Source organism: Phyllobates terribilis, unplaced genomic scaffold (assembly GCF_046119375.1).
Source record: "Phyllobates terribilis strain yellow unplaced genomic scaffold, ASM4611937v1 Scaffold_34__1_contigs__length_13252353, whole genome shotgun sequence".
Taxonomy (NCBI): Eukaryota; Metazoa; Chordata; class Amphibia; order Anura; family Dendrobatidae; genus Phyllobates; species Phyllobates terribilis.
The window spans coordinates 1279318-1302773 of NW_027362794.1; positions in this window are offsets into that span (position 1 = coordinate 1279318).

Below are 23456 nucleotides of genomic sequence, written 5' to 3' on the forward strand. Positions count from 1 at the left end.
GCCCATAGACAGACTGGCGGGTTTGGACCGTAGGCAGACCGTCGGGCTGGAGAGTGTACTTGCCTGGCGGAGTGGACTGGTAGTCAGGCTGGCGGACTGGACTGGTAGTCAGGCTGGCGGACTGGACTGGTAGTCAGGCTGGCGGACTGGACAGGTAGTCAGGCTAGCAGCGGGACCTGAGGGCTGAAGCAGAGTTTAGAACACCGAGCTACAACCTTGCACAGGCACCTCCATTTTGGAGGAGGTTCCTTTTATATGATAAGACCTCCGGCCATTGGCCGGGAACTCCTTAGGACGGCGCGTGCGGCCCCTTTTAAGAGGGAGGGAGCGCGCGCCCTAAGCACAGTGCCCGGGAAGCTGCACGCGCCGGCAGCAGCAGCAGGAGAGCCGGAAGGTGCCGGGCCGTGAGCGCGGCGGTAAGGGGGACGGCGTCTCTGCCTATCAGGGGGCAGAGACGCCGATGCTACAGAGGTTCTGGTCAGGTTTTTGTTTTCTTGCCTCTCCCACATACATCTTGCCCTGGTGCCGGACTCTGCCTTGGCTGCAGTCATTTTCTATTATTACCTCTGTCACTCCATCCCAGATCTTACTCCTCTCCCTGTTCCCCTCTTGGGAGGGTCCATTTCCAAGGCCACTGTGACATATAAATCCATCTTGTGTCTCTCTCCTTCTCCTTTTTTTTTATTTCAAAATAACAATGAGGACCGTATAATACAACAGGTATGGGATACTTTTGAAGCATTTGCTCATGATATCCTGGCTCCTGCTGTGAGGGATGTGAAGATGACTGAGGTATCACACAGGAGCTCCAGTACCTGTGGAGCATAATTCCCAGTGGCCGGCAGCCTTACTTGTTACACTCCCTCTGCTTAGAGATGATGAGCAACATGGTCCTTTTATGTATGACAGGAATACTAAATGGGGACAAATGTGGTAAACTACTTACCTATATGGCAAATCGTTACTGTGACCCCCATGGTAATCAGGGCACTTAGGGGCGAGGAGAGGAGAACTAGAGGGGACCCTAAACATGTTCTGTCGGAGTTTGATAATTTTTACCAATCTTTATTCCTCATACAGGCCTGTTTATTACTTCAGTTTGATGTAAAAATTCTAGATAAAGTATTGGAAATTCCTCTGCGTTCATATATTCGGCAAATTATTCATTGTGACCAAACTGACATTGTGCCAGGAAAGTCGACAACCCTCAACCTCCAGCGTTTTTATTTATTTTTCTCTAAGGAGGACACGTTATGGTCTCTCTTGATGCCAATAAAGCCTTCAGCTCTATTGAATGGTCTGTTCTTTGGGCGACCAAGCGTTGGATGGGCTTTCGGCCAGTGATTACTAAATGGGAGAAGCTCCTATACGCGGACACTGTGGTGCGTATATGCTTCCCCCTGATCCAGGGCGCGCAGCAGGGATGTCCGCTGTCCCCAATGCTGTGACTGTAGTGGAGCCACTGGCCGCCCTTATCCGCTCCACCCCAGAGATTCAGGGGTTTATCCAGGCCCCAACACACAGCAAACTTAGTCTCTACGCAGACAGCACTTTCCTGTACCTGCAAGGTGCTAACGTGTCAGTACCAGCAGCGCTGAATGTGATTGATGAGTGCGGCCTCTTCTCAGGTCTAAAAATCAACTGGGATAAGTCTTTTGTCTTCCCTGTAGACCTGAAAGTCACCTCCAGACAAGCCTCCCTCCTATCTTTGATATGGGTTTCAAAGTTCTCTTATCTAGGAGTCCAAGTATCTACATATTTAGGTGAATTCACTACACAGCTTCGCTCTTTTGTTGATTATAAAAGCTAAGATAAGGAGATAAGAGAAGTTACTCCTGTCGGTCGCGGCTCACATCAGGTTATATCCCCAATATATGTGAACTTCAATACCTTCAATAAGCGTAACTCCATCTTTTCCTCATTCATTTTGCAGGGTCACAGAACTGGGATCCATCGCCCGGTCCTGTAATATGCTCGGGTGAGGGGGTGGCTTTATCGGACCCTAGACTGTATTATTGGGCGTATTATTATCCTTTTGCGCATTATTGGTTTGTTCAGCTTTCTTGTATATGTAGGTGGAACAGGGATGACTTCCTGAGAGCCCTTGTGGCCATTGTTTGACCCTATGACCCAGAGATTAAACACCCTTTGCACATACTTTTTTGCTCCTCCAAGAGCATACATGGAAAGCTCTGGCCCGCAGGGTGATTTATATTTGGCTTGCGGCACCAGAACCTCCACCCCTATGTGGGGCCCATTACCCTGTATGGAGGACTATGTGGGGCACATTATACTGTATACTGATTGGCTCATGACTTTGTCCAAGGTTTTCATTTTGGCCCTCTGTGTGTTTGAGTTTGACATCCCTGTTCTAGAGGGCCCCTTCAATACATAACTGATTTTCATGCAGGCTATATCAATCTAGACCATGGTATGGAAACTTTTCTGTGCTCCTTTTTCTCACAATCATACCCCTCTCTGGCATAGCAGCACTCTTATTGAATTATTAGATTTGGAGTGAGGGCCTTTATGGGAAAGGGCAGGCTCGGTTTACCTGGGTCAGGTCTATGTGGCTGGTGACCCATTTCATGTTCTGAAGTGAAATCTTCTTTACCCTTCCATTTCCTACAGCTTAGACAAACTAATTCCTAGCTATTCCGAGAGAGCTGCTCAACTCTGTATCCTACATTGCACATATTACACCACAGCCAGGATGAGTAGGGTCCAGCCCCAGTTCCTGGATGTATGCCTCATGTGCCGCAAGGGCCGGGGGACGTTCCTCCACCTTCTGTGACACTGTCCAGAGATTTGGGCTTACTGGCCAAGTTGGTTAGATTCCTACATGACAGTATGGAGAAGCCTGTCGCAGAGGACCCTGTAACCTGCCTTTTGGTTCTTGACCTTGAGGCGTGCCTGGGTCACTCCTAACTGCCTGCACTCTTTTGGGGCTGGTGGAAGGGTGAGAGCGTCGATCCTCATATCTGGTGGCAGAGTTTGTGGTATGGTGGAGTGTTCGTCATTTTTTTCCTTCTTACTGTTCCTCGGTCTCACCCCCGGCCCATTCTCTGTTTCCGGGCCCCCAGTGGGAGCAGTTTATTTTTATTTTTTTATTATTAAAATTGTTTGATCCCAGGCCTTCATAATGTACAATCTCATGGCAGTGCACTTGGTATACGTGATATTTTCTTTGCACATCGGTCCCTCCTAGTTGTACACTGCATGTTCGGTTGACTTGTTCTTTTGTTGTACTGTAGTATGTACTTCATTCTGTATTTTCTTAATGACATTGCCTGGATCGTTGTCGTCCGGCTGCAGAATGATTTTGGCACCAGTCAGACACCTCCGTAATGGTACTGAATGGTGGATAAGAATCTGCCTGTATTTCTCAACATCGAGGACACCAAGAAATGGGCAACGTTAAGTGCTGTAGATGCAATGGTCAACCAAGGAAACGTAGTGCAGCAGATGAAAGATATATCAGGATTACTTCCCTTCAGTGTTGGAATATGTCCAGCAGTGTCATCAGCTCTAAGCTCCGTTTGTTTGTTTAGTTAAATGTCCATTTATTATGCCATACCTCTGTCTTTTTTTTGTGCATATATTTGTGTTTCTTCAGATATTTTGTTATACCATGCCTGAGGAAGAGACCTAAGAAGTCCTGAAAGCTTGCTTTGTAACATCATTTATTTTATTATTTTTGTTAGCCATTAAAAGATATCATAACTACAAGATTATCTTGTTTTTTCCTACTGAGAGCAATCTTTTTTTTTTTTTTTTAATTAGCTAACAAGTAGAGATGAGCGAACATTTCAATGTTCGGTTCGGAAATGTTCATAGAATATTTAGACATTCGCCGAACATTTCCGAACACCATACTGTTCAATGGGGGGGGGACGACAAAAAAAAAGCATATGCAACACCTTCACTCTGGCCCAAAAGCTGTCAAAACACATCAAATTAAGGGTGTAGACACCAGGAAAGTGGGTCAATTGATGCCAGAGTACAAATACTATATTTATTATTACTATTGCAGCGACATTTATTCCGTGGTGCTTTGCATGTGAAAAGGGGTCACCGACTGGTACAAGAGGAGAGCGGACCCTGCCTGCGAGGGTGCACAAACAATCTGCAAGGGATGGTTGAGGATACAGTAGGTCAGGGTACAGCTGGTTGTGCAAAAGTACGCTGGAGTGAGGGTTACCACATATTGTACGCTTGTCAGAAGAAGTGGATCTTCAGCTTCTTTTTCAAGGTTTCCATGGTAGGCGACAGTCTGATGTGTTGGGGTACAGCGTTATCACAGTAGGGGAGATGCATGGAACAAATCTGCTGAGAGCCTAAATCACGGTAAGCTTCCAAGAGCTCACAACTGAGCAGATAAACCCCTGCACCAATTAATATGAAGGTGAAAGGCTTCTAATGACGGCAGGAGTGGGAGGAATCAAACACTTCTGGCTCCTCTCTGTGACGGTAAACCCATAACACCTTGCAAGCTTCAACACAATGTTCACAAGGTAGACAGCAGTGGTGGTCGGTCTCCTACACAACGAGCTAACTCCATGATGATAGAGGACAACATCTGCAAGTAGTTTGTATGTTCTCCCCGTGTTTGTGGGGGTTTCCTTCAGGTTCTCCGGTTACCTCCTCAGTGAAAAAGCAGCCATACAGCAGTGTTCACAGTTCAAAAAATTAGGGACTGACACCACCATTTGCGTGGCCAACAGTTTGGAGATGGTGGAGTTCGACCTCTTAGCTTTGTCATGTGTGGGAGGAAATTTGTAAGAAGTAAGGGGCAGACCTAGCACCACACTAAATATAAATTATGTATTTGTGCCAATGTCCCCATGAATGCAAACAAGCATAAGAAAAAGACAAGGGGGATTGGGACAAATCCAGGGCACCAAATACAATTAATAAATAGATATAAAGACACTAATGTACAAAAATATGCAAAATTTTATTAGTCTCAAAGCACACTACATAGGACATTATTAAAAAACATGATAAAAAACATACACAGGACAAAGAAGGAAAAAAATCCACCCAGACAAAAGAAAAATAATCAATAGATATGTCAAAGATGTATTACACAACTGTGCAAGATAAATGTACTTCAATAACAATGGTACATAATTCCAAATATCGCTAAAATATATATGGCATGTTATAGATAAATCAATTGGTAAGAGAGCATAGTGGAAAATATCTATGCTCCACTATCGAGCCCACAAATAAATGAAGTATAAAGCAATATAGGAATAAGGAGAGTACCAGAAAATAAAGATGCACAGAGAAAAGGAAAGAGTATAAATAACCTACGCGTTACGCCAAATGCTTATGGCTTCATGGCTTCATAAGCATTTGGCGTAACGCGTAGGTTATTTATACTCTTTCCTTTTCTCTGTGCATCTTTATTTTCTGGTACTCTCCTTATTCCTATATTGCTTTATACTTCATTTATTTGTGGGCTCGATAGTGGAGCATAGATATTTTCCACTATGCTCTCTTACCAATTGATTTATCTATAACATGCCATATATATTTTAGCGATATTTGGAATTATGTACCATTGTTATTGAAGTACATTTATCTTGCACAGTTGTGTAATACATCTTTGACATATCTATTGATTATTTTTCTTTTGTCTGGGTGGATTTTTTTCCTTCTTTGTCCTGTGTATGTTTTTTATCATGTTTTTTAATAATGTCCTATGTAGTGTGCTTTGAGACTAATAAAATTTTGCATATTTTTGTACATTAGTGTCTTTATATCTATTTATTAATTGTATTTGGTGCCCTGGATTTGTCCCAATCCCCCTTGTCTTTTTCTTATGTGTGGGAGGAAACAATCTTTTACGTGACCACAAATGCGGGACTGAGGGCTGGCTGTGGTGCTGATAGAGGGCGGAGTATGGTGAAACGGACAAACTGCTGGACCGTGAGTGAGGTGCAAGCACAGATGTAACGGTGGATTGAGAAACATGGTGAGCTCAGTGAAACAAACACAGCAGGCATGTCTGCTTCTGATACAGCTGACAGGCTCTCTTTCAGCCTGACTGGAGCGGGTACAGAACTAGAAGTTCTGCGGTGGGAGACCTGCGTGACAATACTTGGCACGGTAACAGAGGAGGAGGAAGAAGCAGCTGATGCGGTTGATGGGGCTGCTGATGGTTGTTGAGGTCCGCATTTTAGCGCGGTAAGATTACCAGCGTAACACATGTTGTGTGCGCATGTGAAGGTTCATGCATGTAGTAGTCAAATCATTAGCACTTTTTCCCTCTACTGAGTTTTTTATCGCAAACTTTGCAGATAACGCGATCTGGCTCATCCTTTGCGGTCTCAAAAAAAAAAGCCCAGACTAGGCAACCTTTGCCGCCCCTGCGAGCTGCAGACCAGCGACCGCTGCCGGTCACTGCCACGGTTGTTGCGAAGGATGCAGTGCTCCTCATGTTTGCATTACTTTGTGTCTGCGCCATAGGACACAACGTAACCTTCTCGTCTTCCTCCTCCACCTCCTCAGATGAGCTACTCAGCTGCGTACCTCTGGGTTCACACCAAGTTGGATGAACAACCTCATCATCCCATGTGCTATCCCATTCCTCACCTTCAGAGTCACCCTCCTCTTCTTCTTGCCCCGACCGCACAGTACAGTCGAGGGTCACGGAACTACTCTTACTCAACTCCCCCCTCCCCCCCTGTATGGAGAACAATATCTGTCCCAAACAATTTTAAGCGGAGATGTAGCCTGCTTTATATACCAATTTTGAGTTTATCAGGTCTGTGTACCCCTTTTGTGGAGAAAAATATCGGCACCAAAAAATTTATTTCACTAGAGTATAACTATTGTAAAGGAGACCAAAACCTCTTCGAATACAGCCAACCCAGCACATCGAGATCCAATCAGGAATGTTCACATTTCCCTAAATTAGGGCCTAAAACCACCGAAGTGGCATCAATTTCACTACAGTAGAAATTGTAGAATTAGAAAGGACACCTCTTCCCCTACAGCCAACCCAGTAGATGGAGATCTAATCAGGATTCCCCACATTTCCAAAAATTAGGGCCTAAAACCTGCAGCAGCAGCAAGAGCAGGCACACAACCCACATCACAGACGCAATTCCGCAAGATCAATGCAGCAAACTAAAAACTACAACATCGCCTACTCTGTACAGTCTGCAGTTATGGTGCAAAAGTCCATGGAGATCCATGACTTGTTCATCTTGATGAAAGTTAGGCGGTCAACACTTTCATGGGACAGCCGGCTGCGCTTATCCGTCGGGACACGACCAGCAGCGCTGAAGACACGTTCTGAGGGAATGCTGGCTGTCGGGCATGATAAAACCTCCAAGGCGTGACAGGCGAGCTCAGGCCATTGATCCATTTTTGAAGACCAAAATGTAAAAGGGTTAAAATCCTCCCTGATGGTATTCATATTGAGCTCTAGATACTCCTCCACCATCCTCTCCAGTCGTTTACCATGTGTCAAACTTGTACTCTGTTGTGCTGGTGCATGAACTGGTCTAAAAAATATGTGAAAGGACTCAGAAATTGCTTCTGCCACTTACGCTGCTGCTGCTAATGTTTTGGCGTTGACAAACTGACGTGCTGGAGGTTGAAAGACTACAGCTGCGACGCACACTGTGTGCCTCACTCCTATCTTGGGGAAAAGCTCTATTAAGGTTGCTTAAAAGCTTGTTTCGAAACTCCAACATTAGCAGGTCCCTTTCCAGGGCGGGAAGCATCTGGCAAAATTTAGTCTTATAACGTGGATCTAACAAGAGTGGCAAACCAGTAGTCAGCATTATTTCGAATCCTAACTATACGAGAATCATGTTGCTTATAGTGCATCAAGAAGGCACTTGTATGTCAGGCTCTTCCATGTGGTCCAAAGCCAGGCTCTGTTGCTGGCTGCGTAACACTGATGCTTTTTTCCTCCGTCCCCTCCTGCAAGCCACGTTCAACAGAGAGGGGATGATTATCCTCTTCATCCTCTGACAGCTACTCGCCCATCACCTCTTCCTCCTCCTCCTCCATTTGTTCCTCGGCTCTTGCACCTTCACTAACAGTATGTCTGGTGTCACCAAACCCCTCGATTGCCGGAATCCACCGTCACTTGGCATCCGCCTGTGTGACGATAGTCTGGAACTTTGAGACATTCTTATCCCTTCCGCATCCTCCTCTTCTTCTGGGACAACCACCTCGTGCTGCACACTATTCAAATTCTGCTCCAGCATGTGTATGACCGGAATAGTGATGCTGATGATGGCATCGTCAGCGCTAACTATTTTAACCCCTTTCTGACCTTGTCAGTAATAGTACGTAGCTGTGCCCTGGGACTTATGGACCAGCTACGTATTATTACGCGCGCTGCGATTGCGCCCGCACACAAGCGGGGCGATCGCCGCCGAGTGTCAGCTGATTGTCACAGCTGACACCCGGTGCTATGTGCTGGGAGCGGTCCCGCACCGCTCCCAGCACATTATCCCCCGCAATGCTGCGATCGAAGTCGATCACAGCATTGCGGTGGCAAGGGGGGAGGTGATAGGTATACTCGCCTCTCCTGCCGGCGTCCAGCGATGTCTGCGGCGGCTTCCGGATGTTGCCATGACGATCCGATGTCATCATGACAACATCCGGGTCACCAGGAGGCAGGACGTTCCTTTGGTCATGCGCAGTGTGCGACCAAAGTAATGTCTCCCCGGTGTGCAGCGCTGACAGGCTGCATGACAAAGAGAGTTGCTGCTCTCTATGCCATGCAGCCGATCAGGCAGCAAAAAGTGAAAGTCCCATAGTGGGACAATGTGTAAAAGTAAAAAAAAAAAAAAAAGTAGAAAAGTGAAAAAAAAAATGTAAAAAAAATAGTAAAAATATAAAAAAAAAAAGAAAAAAAAAATCCCCAAAAAATAAAAATATATTGAACCCATAATATTTATTTATTATGAAAAAAAAAATAAACCAATAAAAGTACACATATTTGGCATCGCCGCGTCCGGAACGACCTGACCTATAAAACTGTCCCACTAGTTAACCCCTTTAGTGAAGACAGTAAAAAAAAAAAAACGAAGCAAAAAACAATGCTTTATCATCATACTGTCAAACAAAAAATGGAATAACACGCGATCAAAAAGACGAATGTAAATAAAAATGGTACCGCTAAAAACGTCATCTTGTCCCGCAAAAAAACAAGCCACCACACAGCAACATTGTCCGAAAAAAAAAAAAGTTATAGCTCTCAGAATAAAGCGACACAAAAAAATATTTTTTCTAGAAAATCGTTTTTATTGTGTAAAAGCGGCAAAACATAAAAAAAACTATATAAAAAATGCACTGACCCGAAGAATAACGCTGCATTATCAATTTTACCACACGCAGAATGGCATAAAAAAAACGCAAAAAAACAATTCCTGAATTGTTACTTTTTGTTTATTCTGCCTCCCAAAAATCAGAATAGAAAAAAAATGTCACGTGCCTTGAAATGGTACCAATAAAAAAACCTTAACTTGTCCTGCAAAAAACAAGAAATCACATGACTCTGTCGGCCAAAATATGGAAAAATTATAGCTCTCAAAATATGGTGATGCAAACACTAGTCTGTGCAAAAAAAAGCGTCTTTTAGTGTGTGACCGCTGTCAGTCATAAAAACCCGATATGAATCTGGTATTGCTGTAATCGCACCGACCCGAAGAATAAAGTAGTCTAATCACTTGTACCACGCGAGGAATGGTGTAAAAAAATAAACACTAGGGTTACAGATGTGCTAGGGTTAGGGTTGGGGTTGTATTAGGGTTGGGGCTAGGGTTGTTTTTTTTTCAAAAGTAAAGAAAAAAAAAAAGATAATATGGCGACCAGTGTTGACCCAAGTGCTCGCTACTTGAGTTTGCATCGGGTACTCGGGTATGCACTGAGTATCGCGGGTGCTCGAGTGACATGCTCGAGTCTCCGCCCCATATGCTTCGTGGCCAAAAAAAAACGTTGCTGGGGTCGCCTGCCATGCACGAGCGATCCCCGCATGTTTTTTTTGGATGTCTAACAACCGTGAAACATGCGGGGCGGGGACTCGAGCATGTCATTCGAGCACCCGCGATACTTGGTGCATACCCGAGTACCCGATGCAAACTCAAGTAGCGAGCACTTGTGCTCAAGACTAATGACAACTTATTTAATATGTTGACCTAATGTTATCAAATTCTGTCGTACCTTTGGGTTCAAAATGTACACTATACCCCTTGATAAAATTCTTGAGGGGTCTAGTTTCCAAAATGGGGTCACTTGTGGGGGGTTTCCACTATTTCGGCACATCAGGGGCTCCCGAAATGCGACATGGCGTCCGCTCTTGATTCCAGGCAATTTTGCGTTCAAAAAGTCACACAGTGCTCCTTCCCTTCTGAACCCTGATGTGCGCCCAAACAGTGTATTTTCCCCACATATGGGGTATTGGCGCACTCAGGAGAAATTGCACAACAGTTTTTAGGTTCCATTTTCTCCTCTTACCCTTGTGGAACTAAAAAAAATTGGGGCATTTTTGTGGAAAAAGTTAGATTTTTTTTATTTTCACGGCTTCATGTTCTAAACTTCTGTGAAGCACCTGGGGGTTAAGGGTGCTCACCACACATCTAGATAAGTTCCCTCAGGGGTCTAGTTTCCAAAATGGTGTCACTTGTGGGGGTTTTCCACTGTTTAGGCACATCATGGGCACATCCGCTAATTATTCAAGCAAATTTTACATTCAAAAAGTCAAATGGCACTCCTTCCCTTCCGAACCCTGCCGTGCGCCCAAACAGTGGTTTTCCCACACATATGGGGTATTGGCTTACTCAGGAGAGAATGCACAACAAGTTAGATGGTGCAATTTCTCCTGTTACCCTTATGAAAATGCAAAAATGGGGGCTGAAAAACATTTTCGTGGGAAAAATGTGAAAATGTTATTTACATTGCTCCATGTTATAAACTTCTGTGAAGCACCTGGGGGTTCAAGATGCTCACCACACATCTAGATAAGTTCCCTGAGGGGTCCAGTTTCCAAAATGGTATCACTTTCCACTGTTTAGGCACATCAGGGGCTCTCCAAACGCAACATGGCGTCCGCTAATTATTCAAGCAAATTTTACATTCAAAAAGTCAAATGGCGCTCCTTCCCTTCTGAGCCCTGCTGTGCGCCCAGTGTTTTTTCCCCATGTATGGGGTATCTGCGTACTCAGGGGAAATTGCACAACAAATTTTGGGGTCCATTTTTTCCTGTTACCCCTGCAAAAATAAAAAAATTGGGGTCTAAAGTAACATTTTTGTGAAAAAAGTTAAATGTTCAGTTTTTTCTTCCCCATTCCAAAAATTCCTGTGGAGCACGTGAAGGGTTAATAAACTTTTTGAATGTGGTTTTGAGCACCTTGAGGGGTGCAGTTTTTAGAATGGTGTCATTTTTGGGTATTTTCTGTCATAAAGGCCCCTAAAAAAAAAATGGTTTTGTAAATTTTGTTGGAAAAATGAGAAATCGCTGATCAACTTTTAACCCTTATAGCGCACTAATAAAAAAAAAATTGGGTTCCAAAATTGTGCTGATGTAAAGTAGACATGTGGGAAATGTTATTTATTAACTATTTTGTGTAACATATCTCTCTGATTTACCGGAATAAAAATTCAAATTTTGAAAATTGTGAAATTTTCAAAATTTTCGCCAAATTTTCAATTTTTTCCACAAATAAACGCAAGTGATATTGAAGAAATTTTACCACTATCATGAAGTACAATATGTCACGAAAAAACAGTCTCTCATAATCAGCGGGATCTGTTGAAGCGTTTCAGAGTAATTACCTCCTAAAGTGACAGTGGTCAGAATTGTAAACATTGGCCTGGTCATTAACGTGCAAACCACCCTCGGGGGTAAAGGGGTTAATAATAGCCATTTCAAAACTGTGCAGAAGGGTGCAGAGGTCCTTAATCTGTTCCCACTCCGTAAACGTGATACGCCCCACGTCCGTACTGCGTTGGCACAGGCTTTACGACATGACATACTGCGTCAGGGCTCGTTGCTGCTGCCACAGTTGCTGCAACATGTGCAGAGTGGAATTCCACCGCGTTGGCACATCACTATCAACCTGTTAACTGTCATGGAGAAAGACCTCTGTATCAATGCAAGTCGATGACATGAGGGGTGCGAACGGCGGAGGTGAGCACACAGCTTCCCGACTTTCTGAAGCAGCTCATCCAGGCCGGGATAGTGGCGGAGAAATCGCTGTACCACCAGGTTGAGGACGTGAGCCATGCAAAGCACGTGTATGGGTTCGCCTTGGCGTAGAGCCGCAAACAGGTTCGCACCGTTATCGTACATGGCCTTCCCTGGCTCCAGGTTCAGCGGAGACGGCTATTGCTGAAACTGAGCCTGGAGAGCTGTCCACAACTCTTCAGCTGTATGACTGCGATCTTCAAGGCATATTAATTTGAAGACTGCCTGGTTGCTGTGCTGCGCAGTATGGAGGTGGTGTGAATTTGCTCTGCACTGTGGGAACGCGTGTCTCGTTAAGGCAGAGGTTGATTGCCAAGTGAAGCACAGTGGATGGTCCTTGCAATTTAGCAAATGGAGTTAGGGATTTAGTCAGGATTGATGGCTAATTATCTGCCTGTATTTTTCAGCATTAAGGACTCCATCATACAATTCCATCAGGGAGGCGTCTGATTGCCTCCAACATTATTCTGCAGCAGCAAAACGACCACAAATATACAGCCAATGTCATTAAGAACTGTAAATGGCAAAAAGAAGAAAAAGGAGTCCTGGAAGTGATGATATGTCCCCACAGAGCCCTGATCTCAACATCAAGTTTGTCTGGGATTACATGAAGAGACAGAAGGTTTTGTGAAAGCCTACATAGGATCTGTGGTTAGATCTCCAAGATGTTCGGAACAATCTCCCTGTCGAGTTCCTTCAAAACTGTGTAAGTGCATCCAGAAGAATTGATGCTTTGATGATGTATTGTGTTCATTCACTTTGTATTTTGTTAATTGATAAAAATAGACACTTCTACTTTTTAAACCATTTTCACTGTGCAGCATTTCTCCACACCTGCCGGTCTAGTTGATTGGAGGGGTTTCGGTCCTGACGAACGGTCTTGGGAGCCTGCCGACAACATCGTTCTCCCCCCTCTTCCCCCCTGCGATTTTTGAGCAGTTTCTCCGTCGGGTTGGTCTAAAGAACAGTGGGGCGTCAGGGGGGTGCTGTCACAGCAGTAACTCACGTGCCTCCTCAGCGTCGTCCTACTCTCCATCGTCAGCGTTCGGCGTCTCCTCCCATCAGGGCGGCTCGCTGAGGTTTGCCTCTTGCCGCTCTCCTCTGCACAGCTGCAACAGCATGGTGTTTTCCATTTGGCCTTAGGGGGCGTGGCCGGTCCCTGCAGGAATTTAACCCTGCTTTGTCCTGCAGAGATCAGGAGTGGTACCTGGCGACTACCTGCGGCCAAGACTATCCTCGCCAACAGAGGCTCTAGTGAAAACCAGTTAGTTGCTTAGTCACGCCACTCCAGGGTCAGCCCGGCCCCAGGAGCAGTGGGTCCACACCCAGCCGTGTTACAGGAAGTTTCATCAGTTTTTATTTTAAGTACATTAAGACAACTTTTTCTGTTGAACAACTTCCTTTGTAGAGAAGCTGTCACTTGACATAAATGTGTAATTTTTTCCGTTCTCATGAATCTGCTTCATTTTGTTTTTCTTTCCTGTGCCCCTTAGTTTCTAAAATATGGCACTTTACGCCTTGTGTAAAGTAGTCTTTTTAGCCAACTCGGAGTGGTCTTTAACCCCTTACTGGCCAGGGGCGTATTAGTACACCCCAGGCCATCACTCCCGGTTCCGCACTGGCTCCGGCGCTGAGCCCGCACTGAACCAGGCACATGTCAGCTGATTCTTACAGCTGACATGTGGCTGCAACAGCCGTTGGTGGAATTGCGATCCACCCGCAGCTGTTAACCACTTAAATGCCGCTATCAATCTCCGACAGCGGCATTAGCCCCGCCCATCGGTGACCTGTCACGTGATCGCGGGTTACCGATGCGTGGGCATGGCAACCCGGGGTCTGCAGCAGACCCCTATGGTTGTCATGTCTTGCTTGCTATTAGCGCCACCTAGTGGTTGGCGCTCATAGCACATGAGCATTTCTGCTACATAGAGACAATCTGCTCATCGCCTTTCTGAAGCCGAGCCGATCAGGTAACTGCAGCTTCTGGTCTCCTGTGGAGACTATTGAAGCATGCAGAAAGTGGAAAAAAATGTTTTTAAAAATATGAAAAAGGTAAAACAATATATAAAAGTTTAAATCGCCCCCTTTCGCCCCATTCAAAATAAAATAATAATAAAGAAAAAACACATATTTGGTATTGCTGCGTTCAGAATCGCCCATTCTATCAATATAAAAAAAAGAATTAATCCGATCGGTAAACGGCGTAACGAGAAAATTCTAGACGCCAGAATTATGTTTTTTGGTCGTCACAACATTGAAATAAAATGAAATAACGGGTGATCAGCTCGACACACAAAAAATAAGCCCTCACTTGGCCCCAGATCCCGAAAAATGGAGACTCTACGGGTCTCGGAAAATGGCGCCATTTTTAGCAAACTTTGGATTTTTTTTTCACCACTTAAATAAAAAAGAACCTATACATGTTTGGTGTCTACAAACTCGTAATGACCTGGAGAATCATAATTGCAGGTCAGTTATAGCATTCAGTGAACCTGGTAAAAAAAAAACAACCGTGGAATTGCATTTTTTGTTGCAATTTCACCGCGCTTGGAATTTTTTTCCCCGTTCTCCAGTACACGATATGGTAAAACCAGTGATGGCGTTTAAAAGTACAACTTGTCCCGCAAAAAATAAGCCCTCACATGGCAATATTGACCTAAAAATAAAAAGGCTATGGGTCTGGGAAGAAGGGGAGCAAGAAATGAAAATGCAAAAATGGAAAATGCTCCGGTCATTAAGGGGTTTAAAAGCCTCCCATGTAGAGGAGTTTTGTATCACTACCACTTAGCTAAAGGGAGAAGATTAATATATAAGTAGTGGAGTGGCCGATGGAAAAGGGAATAAAACCAATCCCAGATTCAGAAGAACAGCGGCATTTACACCAAATAAATGTTACAGATTTATGACAAGTGACAGATCCTATTTAATGTGATTGTTTCTGTGACAAAACAGACATTTTCTGATGTTCTATAACTCCTTTCCATATAAATGTATTGTGGGCTGTAGATGGTACCGTGTATGCTATCATTGTAATCTCCATTACTGGATAGAATTAGAGAAGAAAGACTAAGGCCAGAAGCTGTGACAAAAACTTATCAAAAGTGACTGCAGATTTTATTTGTATTTTTTTTAGAAAAAAGGAGTTAATAACAGCGACCACCTGACTGGGGTCTTACATCTTCAAGCAACTATTCCCAATCATCCGGGGAATCTACAAGAAGAAATGTCTTGTTTGCAGCCACTGATTTCTCTGCCTCCATTCAGTCCACAGTTGTGGATTTGTCCGGCTGAATCTTCCATGAGGCTTTTCCTCCATCACTGATTGCGAGGATCCATCACAGAACTGCCATAGATTCAGCTTATGTGCTCAGCCATCACTGGGAGCCCCCCAGCAATGTATACATGACATTGCCAGAACAGACCACCCCACTGTATCCAGAGCTGATCACTCCGTACTAGGACCCTGGAATAGAAGTGGACGGCCCCCACACACAGGGAGCAGCTGTGGACGTGGTCCTGTGCCGGCTTCATTAGGGCAAGGTATATAGAGGATCTCATCTGTACCGAGAAGCCGGACGAGCAGTCCTGCAGCAGAAGTGACCGAGCACTGCGAGGGTCAGTACCTAGGACCACCTCTTGGGAGGAGGAGGATGTTTTAATGAAGTATAAAAACTTAGGACACTATAGTCCTGATTGATCAATGCAATTATGCCAGAATTCTGGTGTAAATCACTTTGAAAAGTCACAATTTTTGTGCATTGTTGAGTTGATCAAAAATGTTGTGACTTTTGGTGTTTTCACATCAGTTTTGCCCAGCTTCACCAAAATGGGCAGAGTTGGGGCAGGATGGAAGTGTGGCACCACAGCTTGTCTAATTCATAGCGAACTGTGGCTTCCCTTACACCAGAAATCTTACTCCAGTCCATGACTGGAGCAAGATTTGTGGCAAGGTGCACGCACCACTTGTCAGAAGCGCATAATTCATGCGCCACTTAATGAATCTGGACTGTCTGACTCCAGCACGCTCCCTCATCAAGAGCAGCTTGAATATGGCCAGTCTTAATGAATCCGTGTCCTAAGTGCTTTATTAGTTAAAGAATAACCGTTGTTTTAATTTTTGTTTTGTAAATTAATATTACACATGATAATAAGTAATTTTATAATCTTATCAGAGAAGTCGTCTTTTTCCTGCTGGATTGATCTTTCAGTCTCAATTCGCGGTAACATCTGTAAAATCTGTATTCAGTGAAGACAAACTTTCCTATTAGTGAGATAGATGACAGTTAGTGCTATTAATACTCTTTAAAGAAGGAAGGGGAGGAGCTAGCAGAAGGGGGAGGAGCTAGCGGAAGGCACAGACCTTCTGCTGCAAGTTCTCCTGAAACCACAGTTACTTCTCCATGGAAGATTGCAGCTGGTGTTTATACATAGAATCCTAGAACATTAGAATTGGAGGAACCTCCAGGGTCCTAGTGTCCAACCCCTGCTCAATGCAGGATTCACTAAACCATCTCAGACAAATGTCTGTCCAGCCTCTGTTTGAAGACTTCCATTGAAGGAGAATTCACCACCTCTCGTGGCAGCCTGTTCCATTGAAGAACGCACCAAATCTGCAGCGTGTGCACACAGCCTTGTTGTTCTTTTGGTCACAGGCAGGTCTTTGCACAGTCCTGAATGATAAGTACAGCACATACACGCTAAGGCTATGTGCCCACGTAGCAGATTTGATGCAGAGCGTTTTTGCCTCTCTCTGGCGGAAGAAAACGCATGCAGATTTACATGCAGATTTACATGCAGATTTACATGCATTTTTTCTGCCAGACAGAAGTGTTTTTTCAGCATTTTTTCAGCGTTTTCGCATGCGTTTTTTCAAGCACTTTTCCAAGTGATTTTGAGCATCACTTGGAAAAGTGCTTGACAAGTTGGTCACACAATATAAATCCATGCAACCGGCATGGATTTATATTGTGTGACCAACTTAGATGCTTTAAATGCTGCATCTATAGTAAAAAAAAAAAAGAATTAAAAAGTTAAAAATAAAAAACAAACCTGTATACTCACCTCTCCAGTCTCCTCCCGGCGGCGTTCTCTCTCTTCAGCGTCCCGCGGTATACTGGCAGGACCTGCGGTGATGTCATTTAGTCAGCTGATGGTCACGCGACCATCACCTGACCTCTGACGTCAGCGGTCGCGTGACCATCAGCTGACTAGATGACGTGACCGCAGGTCCTGCAAGTACACCGCTGGACGGCGAGGAGAGAGGATCGCCGCCGGGAGCAGACCGGAGAGGTGACTATACAGGGTTTTTTATTTTTAACTTATTTATTTCTTTTTTTCACCGCTTGGTAGCCGGGATGAAGAGGAGTTGTAGTCTCTTCTTCATCCTGGGTACCACACGCACCCCGATTACGCTGCAAATTCTCGGCCATTAAATTTAATTGAAACGCAGCAAATCCACATATACCTGCGGGGTTGCTGCTTTTCAATGGCCGCGAATTTGCGGCGTAATCGCGGTAGAAATGGTCATGCTGCGTTTTGCAACGCAATGTGAATTCGGCTCTCTAATTAGCGCATCATGTGCACAGCACATCCGAATTCACATTGCTTTGCATGGCAGACGGTTTTACAAGCGTTTTCATGGGCACATAGCCTAAGAGCGGGGAGCGGCTCTAGTGTCACCTGCTGGGATGGCACAATCACTGTCACCAGGATACAGGGGACATTATCAGAAAGGAGGAGATGACGTCTCTTCCCTCTCGCCTATCAGAGAATAGATTGCTGTATACGGGGGGCCTTATCCTCCTCTATTACACATCACTCAGTTCCTAAAGGGAATGATTTGACCATAATACAATATATTTGAGTGGGGCCAGTGCTCCAGTTTTATGTTCATAATGTTGAATGGAGATTGATCAGTTCCAGTGTGTCTGAACAGGGTCCGAGCCCACATCTCCTGAGCTCAGGCTTTACACTGAGCATCACTGTCACGGACGTCAGATGAGAAGGGCATGGAGCACGATGTGGATGGTTGCCTCCGTATCCGCCATTACCTGGACTGCTAGCTTTACCTGGACACTCTGGATCAGCTCCTCCGTCTTGTCGAGACCTCTAAGGGCCTGTTCACACAAGCAGATAAAATATCATTCAGAGTTTCATCCAGAAAAGTGGGAGAATTCTTTTCTCACTTGTCGTCCATGTGCAGTCCAGATCTAATCTGGCTTTTTAACCATTTACAGTTTCCAGGGCTACAGGATTGCAATGTATCTGTATAAAGCAGATTTTTTTCTGTACCCATAGACTTGAATGGGTGAATCTTGTCTGACGGATGAAACGAGGACATGCTGCCATTTTCTTTCTTTATTTTTTGCTCACACACAGATTCGATCAGTGACAAAAAAAAAAAAGACTCATCTGCACTTTCCCATTGAATAGCATTGGTCTGAGTGCTGTCCATTTGTTCCACAGACAACTTTCCTACTGAAAATACATTCGTGTGAACGAGTCCTAAGAAAGACATTGTAATTGGTTATTAGATGTTGGCTGAAGTTTGGCTCTGAAAATGCAGGGCTCTTAAAGACGTTCTCTAATACTTTAATGTAGATGATTTATGCATAAAATAGGTCGTCTATATCAGATGGTTGTAGGTCCGACTCTTGGCTCCCCACCAATAAGTTGTTTATAGCTCTGGCAACGGCCGGATGTAACTTGTGCACAGAGCGCACCCCAGTGGCCACTGCCTGGTGCTGCAGATCACCTCCGGTACTCCTCAATAGCTGGTCTGCACCCGGCAGTGGCCGCAGTGTACGGAGCGGTTTTGTTCCACTTTGAACATTGCCTGCATCTTGCCAGAGGTGACGGCGGCTGATCATCGGGAGGCCGATGGTTGGACCCCCACCTATCTTATATTAATGACCTATCCAGTGGAGTATAAAAGTGTTTGATAACTCCTTTTAAAATCTTGTTTCCATACCATTGTCTTATACAGCGTGTATCTGTGTTCTTTCTGTAACCAGATCGGCCTGACCTCTGATGGTTCTTCTAGGCCTCTATTACAGCTTTTACAGCCCCAGCATGCATCATTTGTGCTGGAGAGGAATATGAAGATGCAGGAGCAAATAGAAGAACAATTAGGAAAGCTTGGATTATTAGAAGAGCAAAAATGCTCATAGTGGAGGTGAGCCTATTATTATTATTTTATTTTTTTTTTAACTTTCATTTTTATATTTTTTTATTTTTAGGACATTTGTTTCCTCTCTTCAGAAAATAACAGTAGATAAGATTGATTAAAGCTTCTGGAAAGGTGTTCAATAACGTCTGATCAGGTGGCTGGTTTGTAATGGTTGTCCTATCTTACCAATCCCTCTCTCCTGCGGTGAATGTGACATTGTGGGATGAATATATATATATATATATATGTATATGTGTATGTGTGAAAAGTTGTTTTCCCCTTCCTGAATTCTCATTCTTTTGCATGTTTGTCACACTTAAATATTTCAGATCTCAAAACAAATTTTAATATTAGACAAAGATAACACAAGTAAACACAAAATGCAGTTTTTAAATGAAGATTCTAATTATTAAGGGAAAAAGAAATCCAAACCTACTGGGCCCTGTGTGAAAAAGTGATTGCCCTCTAAACCTAATAACTGGTTGAAGCACCCTCAGCAACAACAACTACAATCAAGTGTTTGGGATAATTGGCAATGAGTCTTTTACAACACTCTGGAGGAATTTTTGCCCACTCATCTTTGCAAAATTGTTGTAATTTAGCCACATTGGAGGGTTTCCGAGCATGAACCGCTTTCTTAAGGTCAGGACTTTGACTAAGGCTGTGTGCCCACGATGCGTTTTTGGTGCGTATTTTGGTGCATATTTGCAGCGCGTAAACGCTACAGAAACGCATTGCATACCTTATCCCATGACTTCCTATGACATTCTGCAAGTTCTGTGCACATGGTCCGTATTTTTTCTGCGCAGATTTTACTCGCAGAAAAAATACGGACATGACCAATTCTTGTGCATTTCTGCATGCGTATTTGCCTATACAATGCATTGGAAAAACGCATGGCAAATACGCATGCAAATACTCAGGAAAATTTCTGCTTCATTTCTGCATCGTGGGCACTAAGCTTAAGACACTGCAAAGTCTTAATTTTGTTTTCCTTAAGCCATTCAGAGGTGGACTTACTGCTGTGTGATCATTGTCCTGCTGCATAACCCAAGTGCACTTCAGCTTGAGGTCATGAACAGATTGCCGGACATTCTCTTTCAGGATTTTTTGTTTAACCAGCAGAATTCATGGTTCCATTTACCACAGTAAGTCTTCCAGGTCCTGAAGCAGCAAAACAGTCCCAGACCATCACAATACCGCCACCATATTTTACTGTTGGTATGATGTTCCTTTTTTGAAATGCAGTCATACTTCTACGCCAGATGTAATGGGACATACACCTTCCAAAAAGTTCAACTTTTGTCTTGTCAATCCACACAGTATTCTCCCCAAAGTCTTGGCGATCATCAAGATTTTTTCTGCCAAAACTGAGATGAGCCTTTATGTTCTTATTCCTCAGCAGTGGTTTTCGTCTTGGAACTCTGCTATGAGTGTCATTTTTGCCCAGTCTCTTTCTTATGGTGGAGTCATGAACACTGACCTTAACGGAGGCAAGTGAGACCTGCAGTTCTCTGGATGTTGTTGTGGGGTCTTTTGTGACCTCTTGAATGAGTCTTTGCTGCGCTCTTGGGTTAATTTTGATCAGCCGGCCACGCCTAGGAAAGTTCACAAAACCACAGTTAATTTATGTTTTAAGGAGGGAGGGGGATCACTTTTTCACTCAGGGCCCTGTAGGTTTGGATTTCCTTTTCCCTTAATAATAAAAACCTTCCTTTTAAAAACTGCATTAAGTGTTTCCTTGTGTTATCTTTGTCTAATATTTAAATTTGTTTTGTGATCTGAAACATTTAAGTGTGACAAATATGCAAGGAAAGGGGCAAACACTTTTTCACACCAGTGTACGTATATGTGTGTGTGTGTGTGTGTGTGTGTATATATATATATATATATATATATATATATATGCATATGTGTATATCTAATATATATAATCGTCTTATCCCGTCTGTCTGTCCAGGAAATCCCGCGTCGCTGATTGGTCCGGCCGCGGCCAATCAGCGACGCGGGTTTTCAGAAAAAGATGGCGGCCGTTAGCGGCTCATCTGCCGGATGGAGGTCAGCGGCGATGCAGCCGGGAGATGAGCAGCGCTAGCCGCTCATCTCCTGTCTGCTGGCAGCACAAGTACCCCGACGGGCGGCGCCGCTGACCTCCATGCGGCTACCGTCGGGAGATCAGCGGCGATGCAGCGGGAGATGAGCGGCGCTAGCCACTCATCTCTCGGCTGCTAGCAGCATAAGTACCCCAACCTGTGGCACCGCTGACCCCCATGCGGCTACCGTCGGGAGATCAGCGGCTTGGGCCGCTGATCTCCTGACGGCAAGTGTGAAGGGAGGGACGGCGCCGCTGCCCGGTCCTCAGTAATACGGTTCGCCAATCAGCGATATTGGCGCCAAATTTAAACACCGCTGTGCTGATTGGTCGCGCCCCCCGGCCACGACCAGTCAGCGATATTGGCGCCAAATTTAAACACCGCTGTGCTGATTGGTCGCGCCCCCCGGCCACGACCAGTCAGCGATATTGGCGCCAAATTTAAACACCGCTGTGCTGATTGCGCCCGGTGTACCGCATACATATTCTAGAAAACCCGATGCGTTTGAATCGGGCCACCATCTAGTGTATATATATATATACAGTACAGACCAAAAGTTTGGACACACCTTCTCATTTAAAGATTGTTCTGTATTTTCATAACTTTGAAAATTGTACATTCACACTGAAGTCATCAAAACTATGAATTAACACATGTGGAATTATATACTTAACAGAAAAGTGTGAAACAACTGAAAATCTGTCTTATATTCTAGGTTCTTCAAAGTAGCCACCTTTTGCTTTGATGACTGCTTTGCACACTCTTGGCATTCTCTTGATGAGCTTCAAGAGGTAGTCACTGTAAATGGTTTAAACTTCACAGATGTGCCCTGTCAGGTTTAATAAGTGGGATTTCTTGCCTTATAAATGGGGTTGGGACCATCAGTTGTGTTGTGCAGAAGTCAGATGGATACACAGCTGATAGTCCTACTGAATAGACTGTTAGCTGCTTTTTTCTTGCCATAATACAAATTCAAAGTAAAGAAAAACGAGTGGCCATCATTATTTTAAGAAATGAAGGTCAGTCAGTCTGAAAAATTGGGCAAACTTTGAAAATGTCCCCAAGTGCAGTTGGAAAAACCATCAAACGCTACAAAGAAACTGTCTCACAGGAAGACCAAGAGTCACCTCTGCTTCTGAGGATAAGTTTATCCGAGTCACCAGCTTCAGAAATTTCAGGTTAACAGCAGCTCAGATTAGAGAGCAGATCAATGCCACACAGAGTTCTAGCAGCAGACACATCTCTACAACAACTGTTAAGAGGAGACTTTGTGCAGTAGGCCTTCATGGTAAAATAGCTAATAGGAAACCACTGCTAAGGACAGGCGACAAGCAGAAGAGACTTGTTTGGCCTAAAGAACACAAGGAATGGACATTAGACCAGTGGAAATCTGTGCTTTGGTCTGATGAGTCCAAATTTGAGATCTTTGGTTCCAACCACCGTGTCTTTGTGCGACGCAGAAAAGGTGAACGGATGGACTCTACATGCCTGGTTCCCACCGTGAAGCATGGAGGAGGAGGTGTGATGGTGTGGGGGGCTTTGCTGGTGACACTGTTGGGGATTTATTCAAAATTGAAGGCATACTGAGCCAGCATGGCTACCACAGCATCTTGCAGCGGCATGCTATTCCATCCGGTTTTCGTTTAGTTGGACCATCATTTATTTTTCAACAGGACAATGACCCCAAACACACTTCCAGGCTGTGTAAGGGCTATTTGACCAAGAGGGAGAGTGATGGGGTGCTACGCCAGATGACCTGGCCTCCACAGTCACCAGACCTGAACCCAATTGAGATTGTTTGGAGTGAGCTGGACCGCAGAGTGAAGGCAAAAGGGCCAACAAGTGCTAAGCATCTCTGGGAACTCCTTCAAGATTGTTGGAAGACCATTTCCGGTGACTACCTCTTGAAGCTCATCAAGAGAATGCCAAGAGTGTGCAAAGCAGTCATCAAAGCGAAAGGTGGCTACTTTAAAGA